Source organism: Lipophrys pholis (genome assembly GCF_963383615.2).
Source record: "Lipophrys pholis genome assembly, chromosome: 2".
In the NCBI taxonomy this organism is placed as follows: Eukaryota; Metazoa; Chordata; class Actinopteri; order Blenniiformes; family Blenniidae; genus Lipophrys; species Lipophrys pholis.
In genome coordinates, this window is record NC_137636.1 from 35,892,458 (window position 1) to 35,913,190 (window position 20,733).

Sequence of the window (20,733 nt, forward strand, 5' to 3'; positions counted from 1 at the left end):
GCAGTGGTTTGATAAAGTGCTGAGGAACAGGTATTTTATGAAACTACCATCTAAATTTGTGAAACTAAAAATAGCTCTCAGTATGTTTTTGAACCTGAGCATACGGTATGTAAAAAAAAAAAATTACAACAATTTAATTTGAAGGTATTTTATTGTTTTCAGAAATTTCATAGTATTTTACATCAGAAGTTATTACAATTATCTTTAAGTTGAGATTGTCATCATTTTTGTTAGTAATTGTTTGTTTTTTGCAAAAATATTAACATTTTAATCTTGTATATTCAGCACCACAACAATTATCAATTTAAAAGTTATTATACCACTATTTGACAGGTCCCGCCCACTCAAGATGACAATTTTGCTGAATATGGCCACTGAACTAAAATGACTCCTGACAGAGTCATGGTGTGTTGTTGAAAGTTCATTTACTTAGTTAAACCTACAAAAATGTGATTCCAAAGGGAGTCCAAAACAATCAGATATGAACCAGTGGAAGGTTGAGATGGCAGCTATCAATACAATGACTGAGACAAAGAACATTTAAAAAGTCAATTCAGACACCCTGGCGGTTCTCATGTATCAGGACGATTATCTTCAGTATGAGTTCTTTACCAAGACTGAGCATTTAAAAAAACCCAAAACCCATCAATTCATCATTTATGTCTGATTTATCCAAGTTACTGTAAGCGCACAAAAGTAAAAGCCTTTGACAGCTCACAATGGTTAAATTGGAGACACACACAGGTCATTTTTAGTCAACGGTTGACCTTTGAACTGTGGGAGGAAGCTGGAGTATTCAGAGTAAAATCACACATGTACAAGAAGGACATGCAAACTCCACCTCGAGGAAAGCTTCCAGGACTTCCAGGAGTGCGAACCACAATAAAACTGAAAGAATCATTTAATGCTGCTGATAAATTATTAAATTAAAAGGAAGTATATGTGACTCTTGTGTTTTATTTAGGACTAATGGGAGGAGCGGCAGCATGGTTAAATAGCGGTCAAATAAACATGCTAATGAATCACATCTGATGATCGGGATTCTCGTCAGACCCAGAGCAACTCTGCATATTTTAATGAGCCTTATCTTAATACAATGGCTTTAAAGCAAATTAGTGTCAGGCTGGTTTATGTATATAAATGCTGCCCCTGACATTTGAACAAGATCAAATATGCATGTTGGATTTAAAAACTCCTGCGTCGAGGAAAATATTGAGAGAGGGGATAAAAGCTGGATTAAGCACAAGTGAGTGACTCTTGACTGATCCGGCCGCATGTGAACACGTGCGTTAGCAGCCAGGAGTCGCCACCGGAGCTTTTCCTGTCTGCGATTAATAACCCGATAGCCGCCATCGCAGAGCTGCTCAGGCGGGGCGGCGTGGCCTGAGCATCCTTCTGTGATTATATATCCTCTGTCCGGGGATAACCGGCTGTTTAACCTCCCACCAATCACTCCAAAATTGGGAGCAATTGTGCAGCTTGCCCGGTTGAATCTTATATCTCAGTCCATAAAGCAAAGACCTGCGGAAGACAAAAGTTTTCTTTCCATTTGACAGGAGATTATTAATCTCCAGGCAGGTACAGCGAGCTCCATCTCCGACAACATTTACAGACAAAACCGACCCTGTTTGAGTGATTACATCACATTCAGTATTCAATCGTCTTACAAGCTTTCAGGAAACATAAGCCTACTTGTACTGAGAATCGTATGCCTGGTAGTTGGTGGCTCACGTTTTTTTTGAATGCGGGAATGATCTTTGAATTCTGCCACATACCTGTGCCTCCAGAGTAAAAGGAAGAACAGGAAAAAACAAAACAAACAGATGGATGCACATCAAGGGTTTAACAAGCTGCATCGGTTTACCTGAGCTCATTTGACCCACCTGGGCAATGTGATAATTATCCCTCATTAAAATAAATAGAGGTCCTTTTTGATCAATTAATCCCCTAAAAAACGAAGCAGCCCCTGAACAAAATGTGTAATTAAAACTGTTTGTTTGTGTTTCCACCTCTCCTGAACACTCCAGGGCGGTGCACGGAAAACAGGTGAAAAACAAAAAGAGGTTTTGTTTGAGACGTTGATTTAGGGTGCAACAAGAAATAAAAAAACACACAACAGAAAAAAGGTCATGTCTTCTGCTCAGAGCTTTAGATAAATGGAGTACAAAAAAACCCAACAAATCTCTACAAAGCTGCTATACAAAATACAACAACCAGCCATGAAAAGAGCATGATTAATACTGTGTTGGTCCACATTTTTTTCAACATATTCAACAAACTACACGCACTGTGTAATCTGATAGCTTATATCTTAGCGCCAGCATTATCTTCTGCAGCATTTCCTGTTCGGGAGAGAAATCTGAGAATGTGATTTGGGAGATGCAACGCAGAATTTAAAATAAATGTTTATCATAACGTCTTTAAATTTAAGCAAGACAGCATTGATGATGTTTAATAAGTGTGGGGTTGATTGACAGAGGCTGCTTCAGGTAGATGAAGTTATCATTGACAAGAGATTAAAGGATTAACAGGAAATCACACATAAAATATCTAAATAAACATTTTGTAGATTATAGATCACACACGCTCTTTACTATGCCCTCATGATACAATATCTAAATGATTATGTTGAGTTCTGGAGAAACACAAGTTGCAACTGAACAGGGAAGAGGAATAATGATCATTCATGAGGTTGGATAATTGGTCAATGTTTTCTTTATAAAGTCCAAATTAATCGGATTCATGGACGCAATGCAATTACAAACAGTACAAATCAAGTTTAAGGCCCAAAACAACTCATTACAAATAATTTGAAGTTTGTTTTTTGTTTTTTTCTATAACTAAGATTGGGGTTATAACCTTACTTCAAAACCCAGAAAAGATTTGTGTCTCAGTTTGTGACGATCAACCATTGAAAATAGTGTTGATTTATAACAAAAAGGTACAGAGACATTTTACACAGATGATGCAGGTGATTTTGCAGGAATTATTGGACGGAGATCGGGGCTGATATTGGTGATTTGTGACTGATCGGGAATCGGAAAATCCAGCCGATCACCCCGCCGATCAATGAAAACAAACAAAAAAAAAACTTCTTCACGTCAGCTGCCGTAAAGTGAGCCCCGTTTGCGACCTGCCGTAAACTGAGGTTAGCAGCCTAAAGCCATTGAGTGGATAAAATGTCAGCAGTCTGGAGGTATTTTAAGGTTCACAACCAGACCAGTCCAGGGGCCAGTTGTACTATTTGTTTCTCCACAGTCCCGAGAGGTGGAGCACCAGAGCTTCGTTTAACACAACTAATTTGATAAGACATCTAAAAAGTAAACACATGTGGCGGAGTACGCTCAACAAAGACGATCATCCGTGGAAAAAACGATGACGTAATCACCCCCCTCCCCCCCCACCGCGGTCCACAACGTCCCCTAATAACCAGAAGAATCAGGGACTAGAAGCTCCGGTGGAGCTGCAGAAGCTAGAAGCAGGCGGAGCGGGGCCATAGACCTATAAAACTAGAGTTATATATAGTGGTTTATGTGTTTATGTGCAGGAGTCTACTTCTAAATTTCTATATGGTCTGTCTTCTTCTGCATTTTTGTTGTGTTTGGTGAGTCACAGCGCCCCTAAAGGCCTGGCATGTGTACTACATGCCCTGAAGCCTCGCGTTGCGCAGAGTTCTTAGTTGCTCCAAAAATAGACTGTTGAGTATATTTGCAATAGCAATGTAAGTATCGGATCGGGAAAGTATCGGTATCGGCCGATACTCAATTCTGAAAAATCGGATCGGTATCAGGGGCAAAAAGGTGTGATCGGGACGTCCCTAGTGGAAAATGTTTCACATCGAGGGCAAATAAAGCTTTACGTTGTATTCAAAAGATGAATTTTCTCTTTATATATCACTATAGGTGAGTTGTGTGTCCTTTATCAAATGTGTTTGAATGTCATGATAACAACGCTATAGAAGGTAGATTGTGTTTCATTATCAAAATAAATAAAGTTAATTAATTCCTTTAAAATGAAATGCGGTCAACTTTGATCATTGTGAGAGTTGCGATAATTTAAGTCCTATTCACAACTTTGTCTTGGATCACATTTCAGTGAAAATGACCACTGCAGAAAGGTAAAACCCCACAACAGCTGCAGTTTTGGAGATATTCTCATGAAGATAAATCATAACAATCTAGTCCTCATCAAACCTTCTGAAATCCGCCTGCTCGCCTATTTTCCAGCTTCCAGTGCATCGACTCTGAGGATTAATAATTTACCTACTAATAAACGACACGATGAGATAATCGGTGTTTTTTTACTTCACTTGCGTTATAACTGATCAATGTCTTAATGATAGTTGTTCAGTTTGTGAAATTCAACTTGTGTTTGTCCAATTAGCAGCACCAGCTAACTAGAAATCAGTGGCGATCATTTCTGAGCTGCATTACTTTTTCCCATAAATAATTTGTGGGACGTTTGCTGTCACAAGTAAATTAAACCTCTCAATAATTCCCACGTTGACGTGATAAAGTAGATGCTTGCTCAAGGTGCAGCTAACATCTCGCCCAGCGGACGTTGAGATATGTACTATATTCCTCTCCGACCTTGGAAGATGGAAAGTTATTACAGCCCAAGGGTGGATGGATGAAGTCATTTCCAAACCAAACAATTTACAGTGTTGAACTTTCTGCAACACCTAACAAATGAGTTAATGGATTCTTTACTCCACGAGCAGAGAAGTACATCACCAGCTCTCTTTGGCTCTCTTTCTCAGTTCGCAACAGATCGTTGATTGTGTCGGCCAGTCCGCTGGCCCCGGGCTCAGGCAATCAGGTGGATAGCATATGCTTCCACAACACCACCCTGTCATTTTATTAATGGTGCTGCTGAGCGTCAACACCCTGTTGCTGTATTCTGACAGGATCAGGTCCCAACACATCATTACACGCCATTACTAGTCTTAAAGGAGTCAACAGCTCTGAGCACTCCGTCCACCGAGTCATTAAGAGATCTCACATGTGAACGACCCGCGGATCTGTCAAGTCATTCAGCGGTCCTCCTGTGTGTTCACCTCCTCCTCCTCACAGAGACGCAGCTTTGGGCTGCCGATGTGTATTTGTGCATGCTGCTAACATGTTGTTCGGGCACGATTAACATTAGATGTAGTGCAAATCCTCCCGATTAGATTCAATACGACAATTTCATGATGAACCAGGATAAAACTAGACAGGCCAGTCTACAACTGTTTATTGGTAAAATGTGCACGATATTTTCAGTTTGTATAAGTGAAACTTTGCAGCTGAGCTGTTGCTGGCAGTAACACTGTTGGACATCTGGAGGATGCAGATCAAGGACAGACGTCTCTGAAAGAATGAAAAATGTTAAAAGTTTGAGATCTCAATATTTGTAGGCCGATATGTTGCCACATATGTGTCAATTCCAATGATCAGGAATGGCATAACTTGATCATTTCGGATAAATAGAGAAGAAACATACAAATTGAGACAGATTTTGGACTGATTGTCGCCATTTTAAAATTTGTAGACACTGATTATATGTGCTCACTTGTCAAAGGAAAGATTATGGATTAAATACAGATCAATAGGATCTAGTCTGTATGAGTTCACATGGAACTGAAGCCCCTTTTACATGTTTAAAGGTTTCAAACTGAAAACTTTAATTTAACCTGCTTTGGGGTCTATTTACCCAACAAATGTTTTGAAAAGGGCTTATAAGGTCATCTCCATGGAAACGAGCAAAACCACAACTTTTTGAAAATGCTTGGGCATTCTGTGTAGATAGAGGAAATGCTGTAGTAAATAGTTCTGCATGTGCACAAGTCGATCGACTATAACAAAAATGGCGGCATCCAGAGTGGTGTCACTCCCAGTCAATATTCTCCTGGGAATTGGTGGTTTTATAGTTGACAATCACTGTAATAACAATCCAACGTTGTCATTCATACGAATGTCTGTGTACATTGTTAATGTTTAAAGTGTATTGTTCTCTGTGTGTGTGGTTTCATCATAAAAACAACCCACAGCACCCACTACTGGCCCAACATGATACATAGTTTTCAAGCGTTTCTGCTGTTTCCATGTAACCAGTGGCGAATTTCGCTATGGGTGAAGTGGGCAACTGCCCATGGTGCAAACTCAACAGGCTCAGATATGATCTTGTGACTCCGCCCCCTGTCTGCGCAGACAGCTGTCAGCTCCTGCAGTTAAAACCAGATCAACATCACAGCTCAGACACAAACTTTCTATTTTATTGCTGAAACAGTTCAGAGAAATGTATTTCTGAAATGAAATAAGCTGTGCAGTAGAAAAGTTGAAATGCTGACAGCTTTGAGTGATGCGTTCAGGTGCATCACGTAAGCCCACCCTCCGACATTAATGAGCTGCGGGTCTCAAACAGCAGCGACGTTACATGAGAAACATGATAGAAAATATGACTGATACAGTCATTAGCGAGCTGGAACATGCATGCGCAGTACACGGCAGTGCTTAAGTATTTTGGGGGGGGGGGGGGGGGGTTTATGTGCGCATAGAAGACCATTCTCCGTGAGTGGCGGGGGCACAGGGGGGGAATCCACCCAGGGCAGAAAACCAGCCACGTCCGCTACTGCATTTAACAGACATAATTTTCTAAATGTTGCAGCGTAAATGCAATTTTTTTTCAAAACAAAAAAGTGTTTTCACTTGAAACTTTATTGTGTAAACGGGGCTTAATACACAAGAGCAGGTGAGGCAATCATTATATCCGTCTAACAATAGGGGGCAATGCTGAGTACACTGGGCTTTCTACATTTACCACACTACTACATTCTGACAAAACCATGTAATAAGTAATAAAAATCAGAGCAGATAGATACTTGTGAAACCCTATCATTGACTCTTTCAGGTATCTTTACAGTATATCACTGATTTATTAGATAGCATGCAGGTAAATTTGTGCATATTTTTTCATTAAAAGACAAATCTATACTGATAGACAAGCAGGCAATGATGTGACAATCCATCACTAATGCGAGTATAACATCTCAAGAAGTATGACTTTCTTTCCACAATCGTGTTGCGTGAGCGAGACATTAATAAAAAAAGAGGGTCAAGATAAAAACTTTGTGTTGGGTTGGGTGAACGATTGATGGATGTCAGGCCAGTGTCTATTTATGTTCTTCTATTCATTTCCTGGCGAGAAATAGACTCCACAGCGACATTGCCTTTGTCTATTAAACACCTAAGACAGGATGCATATATGTAGTTAATAATACGATTAATTTTCCAGAGAACTGCTTCATCACCAAATTACTTGACATAAAAATGCAGTATATTAATGTGCGTACATGGTTTGAGTTAAAGAATGTTTCACATTTGGGCCACAATGTTAGAGAAATGTGTCTGTTGCTGAGTTCATGCCATCCATCAGACGACGCACACGCGTCATCGGGGAGTTCCTCTCTGTTCACCGCGGGATGAAGGTCAAACCTGAAATCCACCAGCTGCTCTTTATTAACACTCAACCTTTCCACGCAGCCATCTGCCGGGTGGAGGACCCGGCGGCTCAAAGGCTTCCGGGAGAACGTGTGTGTGTGTGTGTGTGTGTGTGTGTGTGTGTGTGTGTGTGTGTGTGTGTGTGTGTGTGTGTGTGTGTGTGTGTGTGTGTGTGTGTGTGTGTGTGTGTGTGTGTGTGTGTGTGTGTGTGTGTGTGTGTGTGTAGATTAACCGAACACACGGGATGGTGTCTCTTCACCAGGGATGACCTTCCAGTGATGACATCCAAAACTCAAAGCTTCACACCTGCCCTGACATGTTCAACATCTCTCCGAGCACCGTGTTCTGTCAATTTGGATTTACCACAGAAAAACGAGCCAATGACGGAGGAAAATTTAACAGTTTATTAAATGAGCCCTCTGGTGGCAAATGCTGTGCGAGGAGACGGGCTGGGTGGGACTTTGTGGTGCTTTGGCAATGGCATGCCCCGGTGGGTAACAGAAGCTTTTGAAAAGCATAATCACAGATAAAGAACATGAAATATTTACATTTTAGGGATTTTACTCATGTTTAATCTCTACCAGTAAAATATTTCAACGTGGAGAACAAAAAAAGAGGTAGTCCTTCAATAATACTACTGATATAATTGCAGTTTAGGCAACATTTTAATGACTTTAACAATAACTGCAGAGGTGATAGATCCTTTTAAGTCGGAGCATAAACAGTCAAATGTGTTTTGGTTTTTTTTCATTTCATTTTCAAAATGTTGAAAGAAAATCTTTGGAGTTCAAGGTTATAAAAAGGAGCTTTATTGGTCATTAGTGGGTCAGAACATTTAAAAAAAAAAATAAAAGAGCTTAAAAAGCTTAACAACGCTGGAATAGCTCAGATGGCTTCAACCGCTGAAAATGGTTGAAAAGCAGAAAACAAACTCTAAATCAGTAAAAGACTGAGGCAGCTGAAATGACTTAGAACGCTGTAACACATTAAACAACCAAAACAAATCGTTCAAATGATCTTGGTTTAAGTTATTAATACAACATGCACAACCAAATGCATATACAGCTTTCTAATCTATTATTTTCATTTTGAAGGTTAAATGTATGTGTTGTGGCTCCAGATTAATTTTATTGGATGAAATTTGGTCAGAACTCTTTTTGTTAAAAAGTATTTTTTCAAAACTAAACTAGTTCTGAATCAATATGGTATAAATATATTATTCTTAATGAATCACTTGTACTTTTTGTTAATGTTTTTATTTTTAAATGATCATAATCTTAACAGTAAAATGAAGCATTCTAAATTAGTTAGTGTGGTATAGTCCAGGGTATACACGGATATGCGTGCATATTATTTAGTCAGCGTTGCAAACACCTTCCAAATCCCCCATGATGCACCACTCAGCAGTATATACAACCCAGACTGCCTTTTATTTTTCTTCCTCAAGATGATGAAGCCAAGGATAGACCTACTCTGTGTTGAGTTCGCTGCTTTCACAGATCTGACTGGTTCATGTCTGTTTACCGTGAGGCAGAGTATGGCGGGTCATGACGAAGCAAATATCGCTAACCAGTGAATTACACTGAAATGATGTGACAATGAGCAAACATTATGGATGGATTTTCACTAAATAAGGTAGTCATTTCTAAAAAAGAAACAAAAGTGTTTCTGGGTTGCTGGTCCAAACCCCAGCGTCAGTGGGTCACCACTGTGGGTGCAAAATCAAACATGTGGCCCAAGAAGCGATCAGTGAAAATGCACTCCCTTTGATTTGTAGTACAACACAAACCATCCAAATCCAATCGGTTGTTCTATTTTAAACTTACAACAAAAAGAAGTCATGGCCCGCTGAATGACTGTCAACGTCCTGTAGAACCAGCAAACAGCAGATCTCTACTTCCCAATACTTGCTTCTTGCGGACTTCATCACAAGGTGAAACTCGTACTGTGCAGTGAGGGAAACCAAGATTTCCCTGAATTATAAATGATAACACTGCTGAGCCGAGGCTCTTTGTACTCTGAGCATCTGTATTATAGCTGGGAGCACTTGGCAGATATTTTTGGGAAAGCACTAGATGAGGCTCCCGCTGTTGCTATGAGACTATTGAAAACCCCTTTGAAGCTCGGCACAGTTGAGTGCCACACAGTTTTCATGCACTTGGTGCTGTTGACACCAAAAAGAATGCCGGGGCTTTCAGAGCCGCAGACATATAGCTATACTGATACAGTGTCAACTGTGAGGAGAGGACGAACACGCTGAGGAGAGAGTGAGAATAAAGATGTGAGGCAGTCAACATCTCATCGTGTACAGTTGATGAGAGCTGGTCGAAGTGATACCAACAGCCATCCTCCTTCAATACTGCTAAAATCTGGCTAATGGCTGCAGCGGGAGTCAAGCAATCCCGGCTGAAAGAGAGAAAATGGCAAATGTGGAGAGACAGAGCAGACACAGAGTCACGATTGACCCTAATAAGTACATTTTCAGACAGTACAGGCCCCTGCTCTATCTAGTGACTTTGTACTTTTCAATCAATGTTTTCATGACTGCCTAAATACTTCTATACTTCTTTTATATTTAATGTTATGCTATACTTCTCGAGGATGTAGCAGAAGCAGTGTCAACACTGCGTTGGACATTGAGGAAGTTAAATATATTGTGTTTCAAGGATAGATCATTTTTATTTGTTTTGGTTTTACCAATGAGGAAGACTGATGATGACGTTCAATATTTTCCTCAATGTTTCTTGCTACAGGAATCCTCTACTTTCAAATCAGACTTGGTTGGTTGGTTGGTTGGCTGGTTGGATCTGTTGGTTGGTTGGTTGGTTGTTGGTTGGTTGGTTGGATCTGTTGGTTGGTTGGTTGGTTGGGTGGTTGGTTGGATTTGTTGGTTGGTTGGCTGATTGGCTGGCTGGTTGGTTAGTTAGTTGGCTGGCTGGTTAGTTAGTTGGTTGGCTGATTGGTTAGTTAGTTGGCTGGCTGGTTGGTTGGTTGGTTGGTTGGCTGGCTGGCTGGCTGGTTGGTTAGTTAGTTGGTTGGCTGATTGGTTAGTTGGCTGGCTGATTGGTTGAAGAAGTGAGTGTTGGAGAAAACAATGAATGAGAAATTACATTTCTTTAGATCAGCCCTGTTACTTTCTTTTTAAAAAGATCACAGAAATGCATGGCGGGCTCTGCAGTGGTTTGAATTGCTGTGAGGTGAGAGAATCGCCGGTTCGAGTCGAGGCAAAGCAGCTTTTGTGTGTTGAGTTTGCAATGTTTGCAATTTTCCTTCTCATGGATTGGTTTCCCCTATCCCCTATCCCCTATTTCCCTATCCCAAAAGCATGGTTGTGATGTCTATCTTATGTGTTTGCCCTGTGATAAACTTCCGAGATGGCAGCAAGCTGGTAGCCCGGACCAAATAGCAAAAAATAAAAAAGTAAAAAAATGCAAATAAAACAAAATGCAGGTGAAAGGCCAAACGTTTTTTCCTATCTGTGCTAAGAATCTGTGATATTCATTACAGTTTGGGCTATTTTTTCCAGCAGTCTTCTTTTCAAAGGAAAACACGTAATTATCAGTGAAACAACAATGGGTTTGATGAACTGACCTTCACGGCCGTGTATGCATTAGACGGTAGAAATGATGGGTGTGACGCATCATCTCCACTTCCTTATAATGTCACAGCTCATCTTAGTTTCACTGGAGCATTAAATTAATGCTATGACAGTTACAACGAAAAGGTTGTTGGCGGGTTTAATTGTCAGCAGTTAAATACGGTGTGAATGTAAGGCAGCCTGGCAGAACATTTGGGTCATAAACCATCCTGAGTTGTCGCGCTTTGTGGAGCCGAGCAGAAAATCACTACTCCGAGGAAAAATTCTTGACATGTATTCTGGCAGCTAAAATCAATTCCTGAACAAAGCTAAACTTCAAGATAAATTTAGAGCCTTGGCATACAGAGTATCTCATCATTTCCTCGGAAAAGGGATGACTGAGCCCGAAATATTCATCATTCATTCGGGGCTTGATATACTGTCCCGGTTCACTGTATATTTTATTTTTTGATTTACAGTGCATGCTGTTGACACGTCGATTTTTATCACTGCTTGTGCATTCACCTGGTGAAGTATGGGGTACTAAACTCCCTTTTTTTCCCCACTGCTTTTAAAAAACTTGTCAAGCTCAGGAACTTGGTGTGAGACAGTTCAATGACGCTCATCTGCAATTTTGTCTTATTCACTCGTCCAAATGTGTGTGTCTAAAAGGCCAAGGACATGGAATGAGCTAATTGGAGATGACTGATGTCCTCGCAGTTATAATTGTGTCATTACCACCCTGTGGAACATGATCATTAGTCCCTTCGGTCTCGGCTGTAATTAACGGATTGGCAATGACTGAGAAGAAGACTAAGGAGGAGTGTCTGTCCGTGTCCAGGCTAGACTGAAAAGACGTCTTCACCTCTGACCAATATGCACAGATTATGTCTTCTTTTTATCGTCTTTGCTTGGATAGCAGATGTGTCTCCTGGGGCTGATTATCATTTTATGATTAATTGTTTTGTTATTCTGTGCACACTTATTTAAAATGGTCATATTTTAGATGGGTTCTTTTCATTGGCTATTCAAGCAAGGCAGACATGTGCTCTGCCATTGGTTCCGGTCATTTTAAGGACAGACTGTGGGTTGGGAAGAAAGTGCAGCATCAGTCATTCAGGCCACACACCAGGCACAAATGTGACTTTCAAATAGGTACGAAAAAAAACACAGAAAGAGTAGCGTAGAAAGTGTGCTCATACAACAACTTTGCATACATGAGGCAGTGACTGTGGGTTTTAACCTGAAGTGCATATTACTAAAAATGAGCAGCGTTGTCACCGTTACATTGAACAAGTAATCTGATTACTAGTTACTCCTTTAAAAGTAACTTAGTTATTTTATTGATTTCTTGTTTTTAAAAGTAATTAAGTTGAATTACAAGTGACTTTTCAGTTCCTTTCAGCAGCTGCCGACAACAGGCCCCTCCAATCTCAGTTCTGATCACTGCCTGGCCTCCCACTGATACATATTTAACCTTTGACCTTCATTCTTTGTTGTATTGATATCTGACTCATGGTTTAATTATCAGATTTTTACTATTACTGGTATTTACCCTGAGATGTATTTGTAGTTTTTTGTTGCACTATTTATCTATTTATTTATTTGCACTACCTGCTCTATGCGACCTTTTTAATACGCTGCATGTGTCTGTGTCCGTTTGGAGGAGAATGGAGGAGAGGCCGGTTCTGTTTAATAATAAAACGGCTTTGCAGACAAGAAACTCGTCCTGCTGGAGGTTACAACAGTAACAAACCAGTAATCAGATTAAAGTTACTTATCCAATAGTAACATGTTAGATTACTGTTTATTGAAAAAAGTGGTCATAAGCGAGTAACACATTACTAATTAGCGCGTTACAGGCATCACTGTAAATGAGTAATCAATAGGTGAGGTCTGTTGTTTTACCGAGACACAACTAATGCCGTCCCTTCAGTTTGGCGAATCTGAATAATGTGCGCACAGCTGCAATGTGGTGACACATTAGCTAAGCTGTCAGAATGGCTTACAAGCCTCTATCTACACAGAGTCAGAGCATTTTCAAAAAGTTGTGGTTTTAGTGACTCCAAGCACCCAAAATGGAACAAAAGTTTTGTGCTTTCACTTGGAAATGTTTCTGTGAAGACCGTGCTTTAACTAATCAATACCAGGAAATCCTACATTCGACTATGTAAATGCATACTTGCATTTTGAGAACGAGTGAGCCCATGAATAAACACATCGATGCTTCACCAGAACAAACAGTTTTTTTTTTCCTGACACATGAGGAGGAAGTGATGGACTTCACCAGAAGGAGCCATGTGAACCTTTTTCACTCTGACAATCTCCTGCATGATGTTGGTACATTCCTTTGACAGACCAGTTTCTATTGATGAAATCGCCACCTTTTCTGGTGGTTGATGCGTGGTAGCTTCCACTATGCCCAAGGCAGACATTTTATTCTCACAGAGGTCCATTAAATCTGTTATGAAAGGCTCGAATCATAAATTGAACCCAATCTTCTAGTAAAGTGGATTATGGCTTGACTTTTAACTTCAGTAAATACTCACTTTAGTCCACCATAAGCTCTAATTGATGATTAATTAATGTCCTCATTCATTGTGAGCCGACATTTGCATCAGATAATAATTGTTAGCTCAGCTAACTAGTGCAAGGTGAAAGGTGTGTTCACAAATACTAAAGCAATGGCACTGAATGCATCAAGTCCAGTCATTTTCATTTCATAATTTAATATTCATTGATCTCCCAGTCAAGGATAACCAAAAAGCCACAAGAGACCTGCATGTCTAACAAAGCCCGGTCTGCCCTCCACTCCACACTGGTAAACAATAGTGCTTTGTTCTGTTTATCTGTCTTCTGTTATCTGTGTCACCTTATCTGCATTTATGTAGGTATTGTTCAGGCACCCGCCACTGTTCGGTCCCGTCATTCTGCCAATTTTCTCCCCCATTGTTGTTGTCACTTTCGCATAAAAATAGACAAGTGAGGAGCCATTCCTGCACTCAGATACAATTTGGCCAAAATGTGAAATAGGACAAGAAATGTAAAAAAAAATCCTGAAAAACAAGCTTGCACGCTAAAGCGATAAAACATTTTGGACAATCTGTATTCCCTCCCATTAGGCTACTTAGAGCAAATAAGTATTTCAAGCCTGCATGGGAGTTTCCAGGCTAAACATCAGTGGAAATGTGAGCACTTTAGCCAATAGACTATATAGAGCAGCAAGCCAGCAAAACTTCTGGCTTGGTGGATTACCGCCCCAATCCCCCCCACCACAGCTCAGAAATGGTCAGAAAATTGAACGGATATAAGCAGGGATAAATAAACATATGAGGGATGAAGCATTGGGAGTGTAGCGATGCCAAGGACGGCGTTGGCTGTGCTGGAACACATGCAGTCAGTGAAGTGCAGATGGCAGAGATGGATACCACCCAGAAGAGAGGTGGAGAAGCGGGACGGGGATGGAGGAGGATGCAGACAGAGACGTGCTGCACACCACCATTCAGTGAAATTACTTTTAATTCATTGCAGGTCTTTTACTGACCTTTTACCAGAGTGCTCACCCACTGTGACTCCTGCAGAATTCTGCCAGTGCCGCACGGCGGACTGAGGCAACCCAAGCGATGCACACCGAAACGCTCCTCCAGCGTTTAGGCTTCGAGCACTATGGAGAGAGCTTGGCAAGAAGCACTGCCTGTACTTTCCAACACTGTCCTCACTTTCATTATCTCTGTCTGAGCAGTAAAAATGGGTTTATTGCTATTTTTATCCTCGCCTGTCTGTCTGCTTGTTTGTTAGCAGGTGAGATGATGGTTTTTTTTTTTGTTTTGTTTTGAACCTTTATCTCGGAGTAGAATTTCAGCTCTTTTTCAAAAGGGGCTTTTTATTTCTTGTAACATGATTTCAATCAGCGTTTGATAACATTGCACTCACTGAATTGATGACCAAGAAGTGTCAGTGCTGTGCTAATGAGTAAACTGTGAACTGTGTCTGACATTTGAAGCAGTGTTCCTTTCACTTTCTTTGAGATAAGAGTGTTTAAAATGCATCATGCTTCTGGCTTAATCTTTAATATCTTGTTGTGTTAATACAATCCTTGGGAGACCTTTGATGAACAGTGTTCTTTTGTCACACACTGGCATAAATGTTGACCTGAAAGTCAATAAATACAGGTCACTGCTGAGACTCTGGAGCATTCGAGGTCAAGTCCACTCCAGCGGTGCCAATGAGGGCGGTGCAGACTCTCTGAGCTTGACCTCTTGAGGCTCCTTTGTGAGATTGGAGATAGAAATATCACCCTATTGTCTAGATTCAGAAGACAAAATACATTTTCTACTGAGCTTTAGTTTGGTGAAATATTCAGTGTGATCTAAATTGGCATGGTGTAATGGTGAACAATGTCAGCTCACAACTAAAACACCCAGCGATTATGTGAAAAAAGAAACCGACTGACCATGCCACAAATGCTTGTTATGTTGCCATTACTGTAAAAGACAAATTCTTCCTCTTTTTGTAATATTTTCCAATCAGCAAAGTCAGAAATAAGATATATTGAGGGTGCCAACAAATAACAAAACTCTATGAGATACTCATTTAAATCCTTTGTGATCTAAAGTTTTAACGTCAGGCTGTAATTAAATGCTATTTTGGTCATTTTAGACTGAGCGTTGATAAACCTGCTCATGTGCCATGTATATGAGATTAGGTCTGTTGGGAAGATTTAAATTGACCTAAACAGACGAGAAAGTCTCTAATTTGGAAACATTGATGGAGAAGATTGACTGCATACTTTTAATTAACACTACCCTACATACTGTACGTACTATAACTCTGCGGTGCACGGTGCATACATTCATCAACAGGGTGTGTGTGTGTGTGTGTGTGTGTGTGTGTGTGTGTGTGTGTGTGTGTGTGCATGCAGGTAATTAGTTAATATGGTCATACACTCAATAAAGCAGTAATTTGATGTTATACACATGAAGTCCAATAAAATGAGAACCTCAACATTGATAACGTCTACATCATCCTGGAGAGATTAGAATTATCTTCACGAAAAACAATATAATAATCCGCTTACCTTCACACAAATAGTAAAAACAACTGTCCCACATTCATTGTGAAGGGATTATCTGTCATCATTCTTCCTGACCTCTGATCTGCTGATACATTGTGGTGGAGCCAACTACCAGTGAACATACTGTCACAAAACACACAAAAAGCAGGAGCCTCACAATTTAAGCAAATTATACTTTAAGTTTTTTTTTTCCTCAGAAAAGTGCAATTTGGGTTTTGATAGTCTTTCAGCCGGCAGAGCTTCAGGCCCCCTGCGATCTCTGACATGGACCCCTGGTTTGGTGCCATTACTTCAGAAGACTTTCTACACATCTCTGTGGACAGACTGCTTGTCTGCAAGACTTGGAAACATTAGATATTTTATTTATTCCTCCCTTATTTAAATGCAGGTATCATCCTGGCTGCTAGAAGAAATGTCGAATGCTTTTAGGCTGATTGCTTAACCTGTTGTTTTTTTGTTTCGTTTTTTTTCTTCCGGGAGGGAGAACAAACAACAAACTTTTTTACGAAGGGCACAGTTAACAACAGGTTCTTCATGGAAACTTGCACTGCTGCCTTTTAGCACGTCCTTGTCTTTATCTACCTCACTGTCTGTGTTCTTCTTGTACATTCTCGAGTCACCCCGGCACAAACCCCATCATTCTGCTATGTACAGAACAAAGGAGGAGCAGATGCTGTTGCTCATTCGTTCCCTGCCATTACATCTTTGTTTTAACACGATACAGGCAGAGTTCCCACAGAGAGTCTGATTGATTCGCAGAAGTACAAACATAGCCAATTACTCTTTAATGCCACTGACTGAGAGCCAATTCAGCCAGCGGCACTCACCAGTGCCACAAGAGACGGAGCCACTTCCATCATCGAAAGCTGAATCTGGGCATATGAGAATCATCTAAACTGCCCTCAATCAATAAGTCACTTTTTTTTTTTGCATCATGTTTCTCATTGCACATCATCATCAGATCCCTTAGTGGCACAACACAGAGAAAACTATCGACTCGGCGCTGAGGGGTATATGATGAAAGACGGGTAAAATGCTCATGTGTGTTATTATATTTTCCATGCGTCGTTTTGTGTGACCAAACTCAGCGGGCAAAAAGTAAACAGAAACTGTCAGTTTCAGCGGATTAGCAAGCAGCATAGGGGCAGATGCTGCACTCCGGGTGAGGCGTGCCATGTTTCTATGAGCTTATCTGAAAAACCAGGACAGCTTCACACCCACACACATGCATGCATGCACAGACACACACCTTCGACCCGACTGTGGAGGCTCTGCAGGCAGCTGCTGCCTTTGATTGGCTCATTTCCAACCTCTGAAGATATGATTCCCACAGGTTTGCAATCCCAGTGATCTTTCTGTAATTCCTGTCTGTTTGTAGCAGCGACCTCCAACTACCTCACGCGTCTCAGTCCGTATATCTGTGTGTGTGTGTGTGTGTGTGTGTGTGTGTGTGTGTGTGTGTGTGTGTGTGTGTGTGTGTGTGTGAGAGAGAGAGAGAACATCAGTCAGTGTGCAGGTGGGTCTCACCCAGACGCCAAATGACCAGCTGATCTCAGCTCATCTGAAAATACACCACAACCGCATCTCTATCGCCCTCAGCAACACGGGGGGACATGACAGGTAAAATCCTGCACAAATGACTTCATAAGAGTGTGGGCTACAGTTACAACTTTATCACATTTCTGCACGCAGGGTTCAGAGGTGCTGTCAATGTCATGAAGCGTTTCCCGAGCAAACAAGCAAAGCCCGTAGAGTGTGAAGAACCACAGAACCAATGCCATTGAATAGGTACAATCTACAAGTTTCTTTTAACTTTGTTGCACCATGCCAATCCAACAAAAACAAAAATGAAGAAAAAAAGAGACATAATAAAAAAAAAAAAAAGTGCACTATAGTCTTGAGTTCTAAAACTGGATGCATTTCCTACCATGAACCACGTTTCTTACCAGCTACTCAGGATTCTGCGCAGAACTAAACTTGATGAGACTATGATTTTAAAATGCATCTTTTTATATATATATATATATATATATATATATATATATATATATCTACGTATATAGATAGATAGATAGATAGATAGATAGATAGATAGATAGATAGATAGATAGATAGATAGATAGATAGATAGATAGGCACATGAAATATGGTTTCACAGTTTATTCACAGTTTATTTCAAAATCAGAACATTTCACTTATATGTCATGAAACTATTTGCTTTTAATCTGCTGTAAGATTCCACATGGTGCATTAAGCACGTATTTACTGGCTTTTGCACCACCCAGAAACCCAGAAATATATGGCAACACATCAACAAAGATGTTTAAGGCAGGAATTGTGGCAATATTACCACCAAAGGCACAGCATATCAAGGGAGAGAGAGAGAGAGAGAGAGAGAGAGAGAGAGAGAGAGAGAGAGAGAGAGAGAGAGAGAGAGAGAGAGAGAAATTGAGCAAAGACGAGGGGAAATCTGCTGTGGAGTCAGTGGAGATTGACTGGCGATCAGGGGCATCATAAAATGCCTCCCCAGAGCCTGTTAGCTCAGGGGACACATCAGAGAGTCGGTCCCTGAACTCGGGGAGCGTGGCTGCTGTGGAGCTAAATGAAAGCAAGCTGAACAAACAGAAATAGCCCTGTTAGTTTTGATGTGTCGGCCTCACACTGGGCTCTAATCTTATTACCCGCAGCAGAGAGAGAGAGAGAGAGAGAGAGAGAGAGAGAGAGAGAGAGAGAGAGAGAGAGATTTTTTTTTGTGCCGGCCAAATAAAACTGCAGAAGAATGCAACTCTAACCATTGATTGACAGAATTCTTAAGCAGAGAGGGAACCATAATATACACTTGATCAAATACATAGCAATTAGGCTCAATTCAACCTAGCAAGAGCACTCCGGGCCAAATACACATTGTTGTAACAAATCCATCGTCACGTGAAAAATAAATTTGAGTTCCAGGAGTTCCAGGGCACAGCGAGGGCTGATGTTACTGTTAATGTGGGCCGAGTGACCCACAAGAGATTTTAACAGTGGGAGAATTTCCCACAACACCCTCCTGAGATCATTTCTATGGAAATAGGCTTGAGCTCCGGAGACTGAACACTTGACTTAACTCGGGCGTCTTATGAGCTTTCTCTGGATCCCCCCCGCAATGCAATGTGCCCACCGATAAACATTTTCAAGGTTGCGTCGTGGTGTCGGTGAATTTATTTTGAAACATGAAAGAAGAAGGACTTGCGGAAAAGGGACACTGGAGAGGCTGTGGAAAAGCGTCCCATGGAGTTGAAGATCATTTGGGTACACCGAGGGAGAAAGGGTCTCTATAAAACTCGGAATGTACTCAATGAAAGAATGATATTCCCCCATCTAGGTGCACTTCTGTTCAACATTACACCCACGCTGGGATTTTACCCACCTCAGAAAACGATATATTGAGGAGCCTCTGGGATAATAACAACAATAGGCCATTTTGGGAGGACGGCCCTGGCAAAACTGTGGAAAGAAATAAGGAATCATGTTGTTTCCTCTACACTGACTCCACAAAACATCAGGAACTCTGGCACATTTTTTTTATTTATTTATTTGGGACTTCATTTTCAGTGGATTCAAGCCAATGTGTGCAATGATGGTGATGACAGGATTTTTTTTTTTTTTTTTAAGACTACAATTAACAAGCCGTCAGCAAAACAACAACTGTGTCCTCTGGAGCCGAACCAATACAGTAGAGCTGCCGGGACTCTAAGGAGATCACTGACAGACAGAATAAACAAGAGCTGATAAGGATAATAAGCCAATGATAAGCCCAAATGTCTGTAAAGAAGAAAAAAAAGAAAAAATCAATATGACAAATGAAGCAGCATCAAGTGAAGTGGCACACAGTGAAAAGAAAAGGTGAAAAAAAACAAAACATTATTTGAAGGTGGTGGAAATGTCTGTGGTTATTAAAGCTTAAACAAAAGTGTCTGATTTATACGGATCCTGACCTTAAGCTGTTGCCGGTTCTGTGTCAGTGCACATTAATAGATTTAGAAACATGGCAACCGTACATAGGAAGTGAAAAGTCTTGATAGGTTATAAAGAGACAAGGCCTTCTAATGAAGATGGGAGATTGTTTAAAATAAAATAACAGAAACAAGATGCCAAGTTTTGTCATTTATATGATCAATTCCAAAGTTTTCAAATGAATCGCATTCCCATTTTGATTATCTCTAATTAAAAGGTTGCAAAGATCAGGCAGTGCAAATAAATAAATAGATAAATAGTGCAATACCAGACTACAACTACATCTCCGGGTAACTAAATACCGGTAATAGTAAAAATGTGATAATAAAACCATGAGTCAGATATAAATACAACAAAGAATAAAGGTCAAAGGTTAAACATGTATCAGCAGGAGGCCAGGGTCCGGTTGTTCAAAACGGGGTTATTTTAACCACTGGTTAAGCCCTAACCGCCGGTTAAATTCTTAACCTGCCGTTAGCTAACCAACCGTTAAATATGCGTTGTTCAACACATGGTTAGTCATGCCGTTAGCTAACGTCGTCGTCAAAGCGAACAGTGAGGTTAATGTCACTGTTTGGCGTTCCTGATGCCGCTCGCCCACTTTCAAG

The 20,733-nt window shown here is 40.6% G+C and overlaps 1 protein-coding gene across 1 annotated transcript in view; it reads right to left on the minus strand.

Annotated features, from left to right (window-relative positions):
* The window catches only part of LOC308125541 (protein kinase C-binding protein NELL1-like), a 430,629-nt gene that overhangs the window by 218,958 nt on the left and 190,938 nt on the right, over positions 1-20,733 (minus strand). The gene's annotated exons all lie outside the window — the stretch shown is intronic.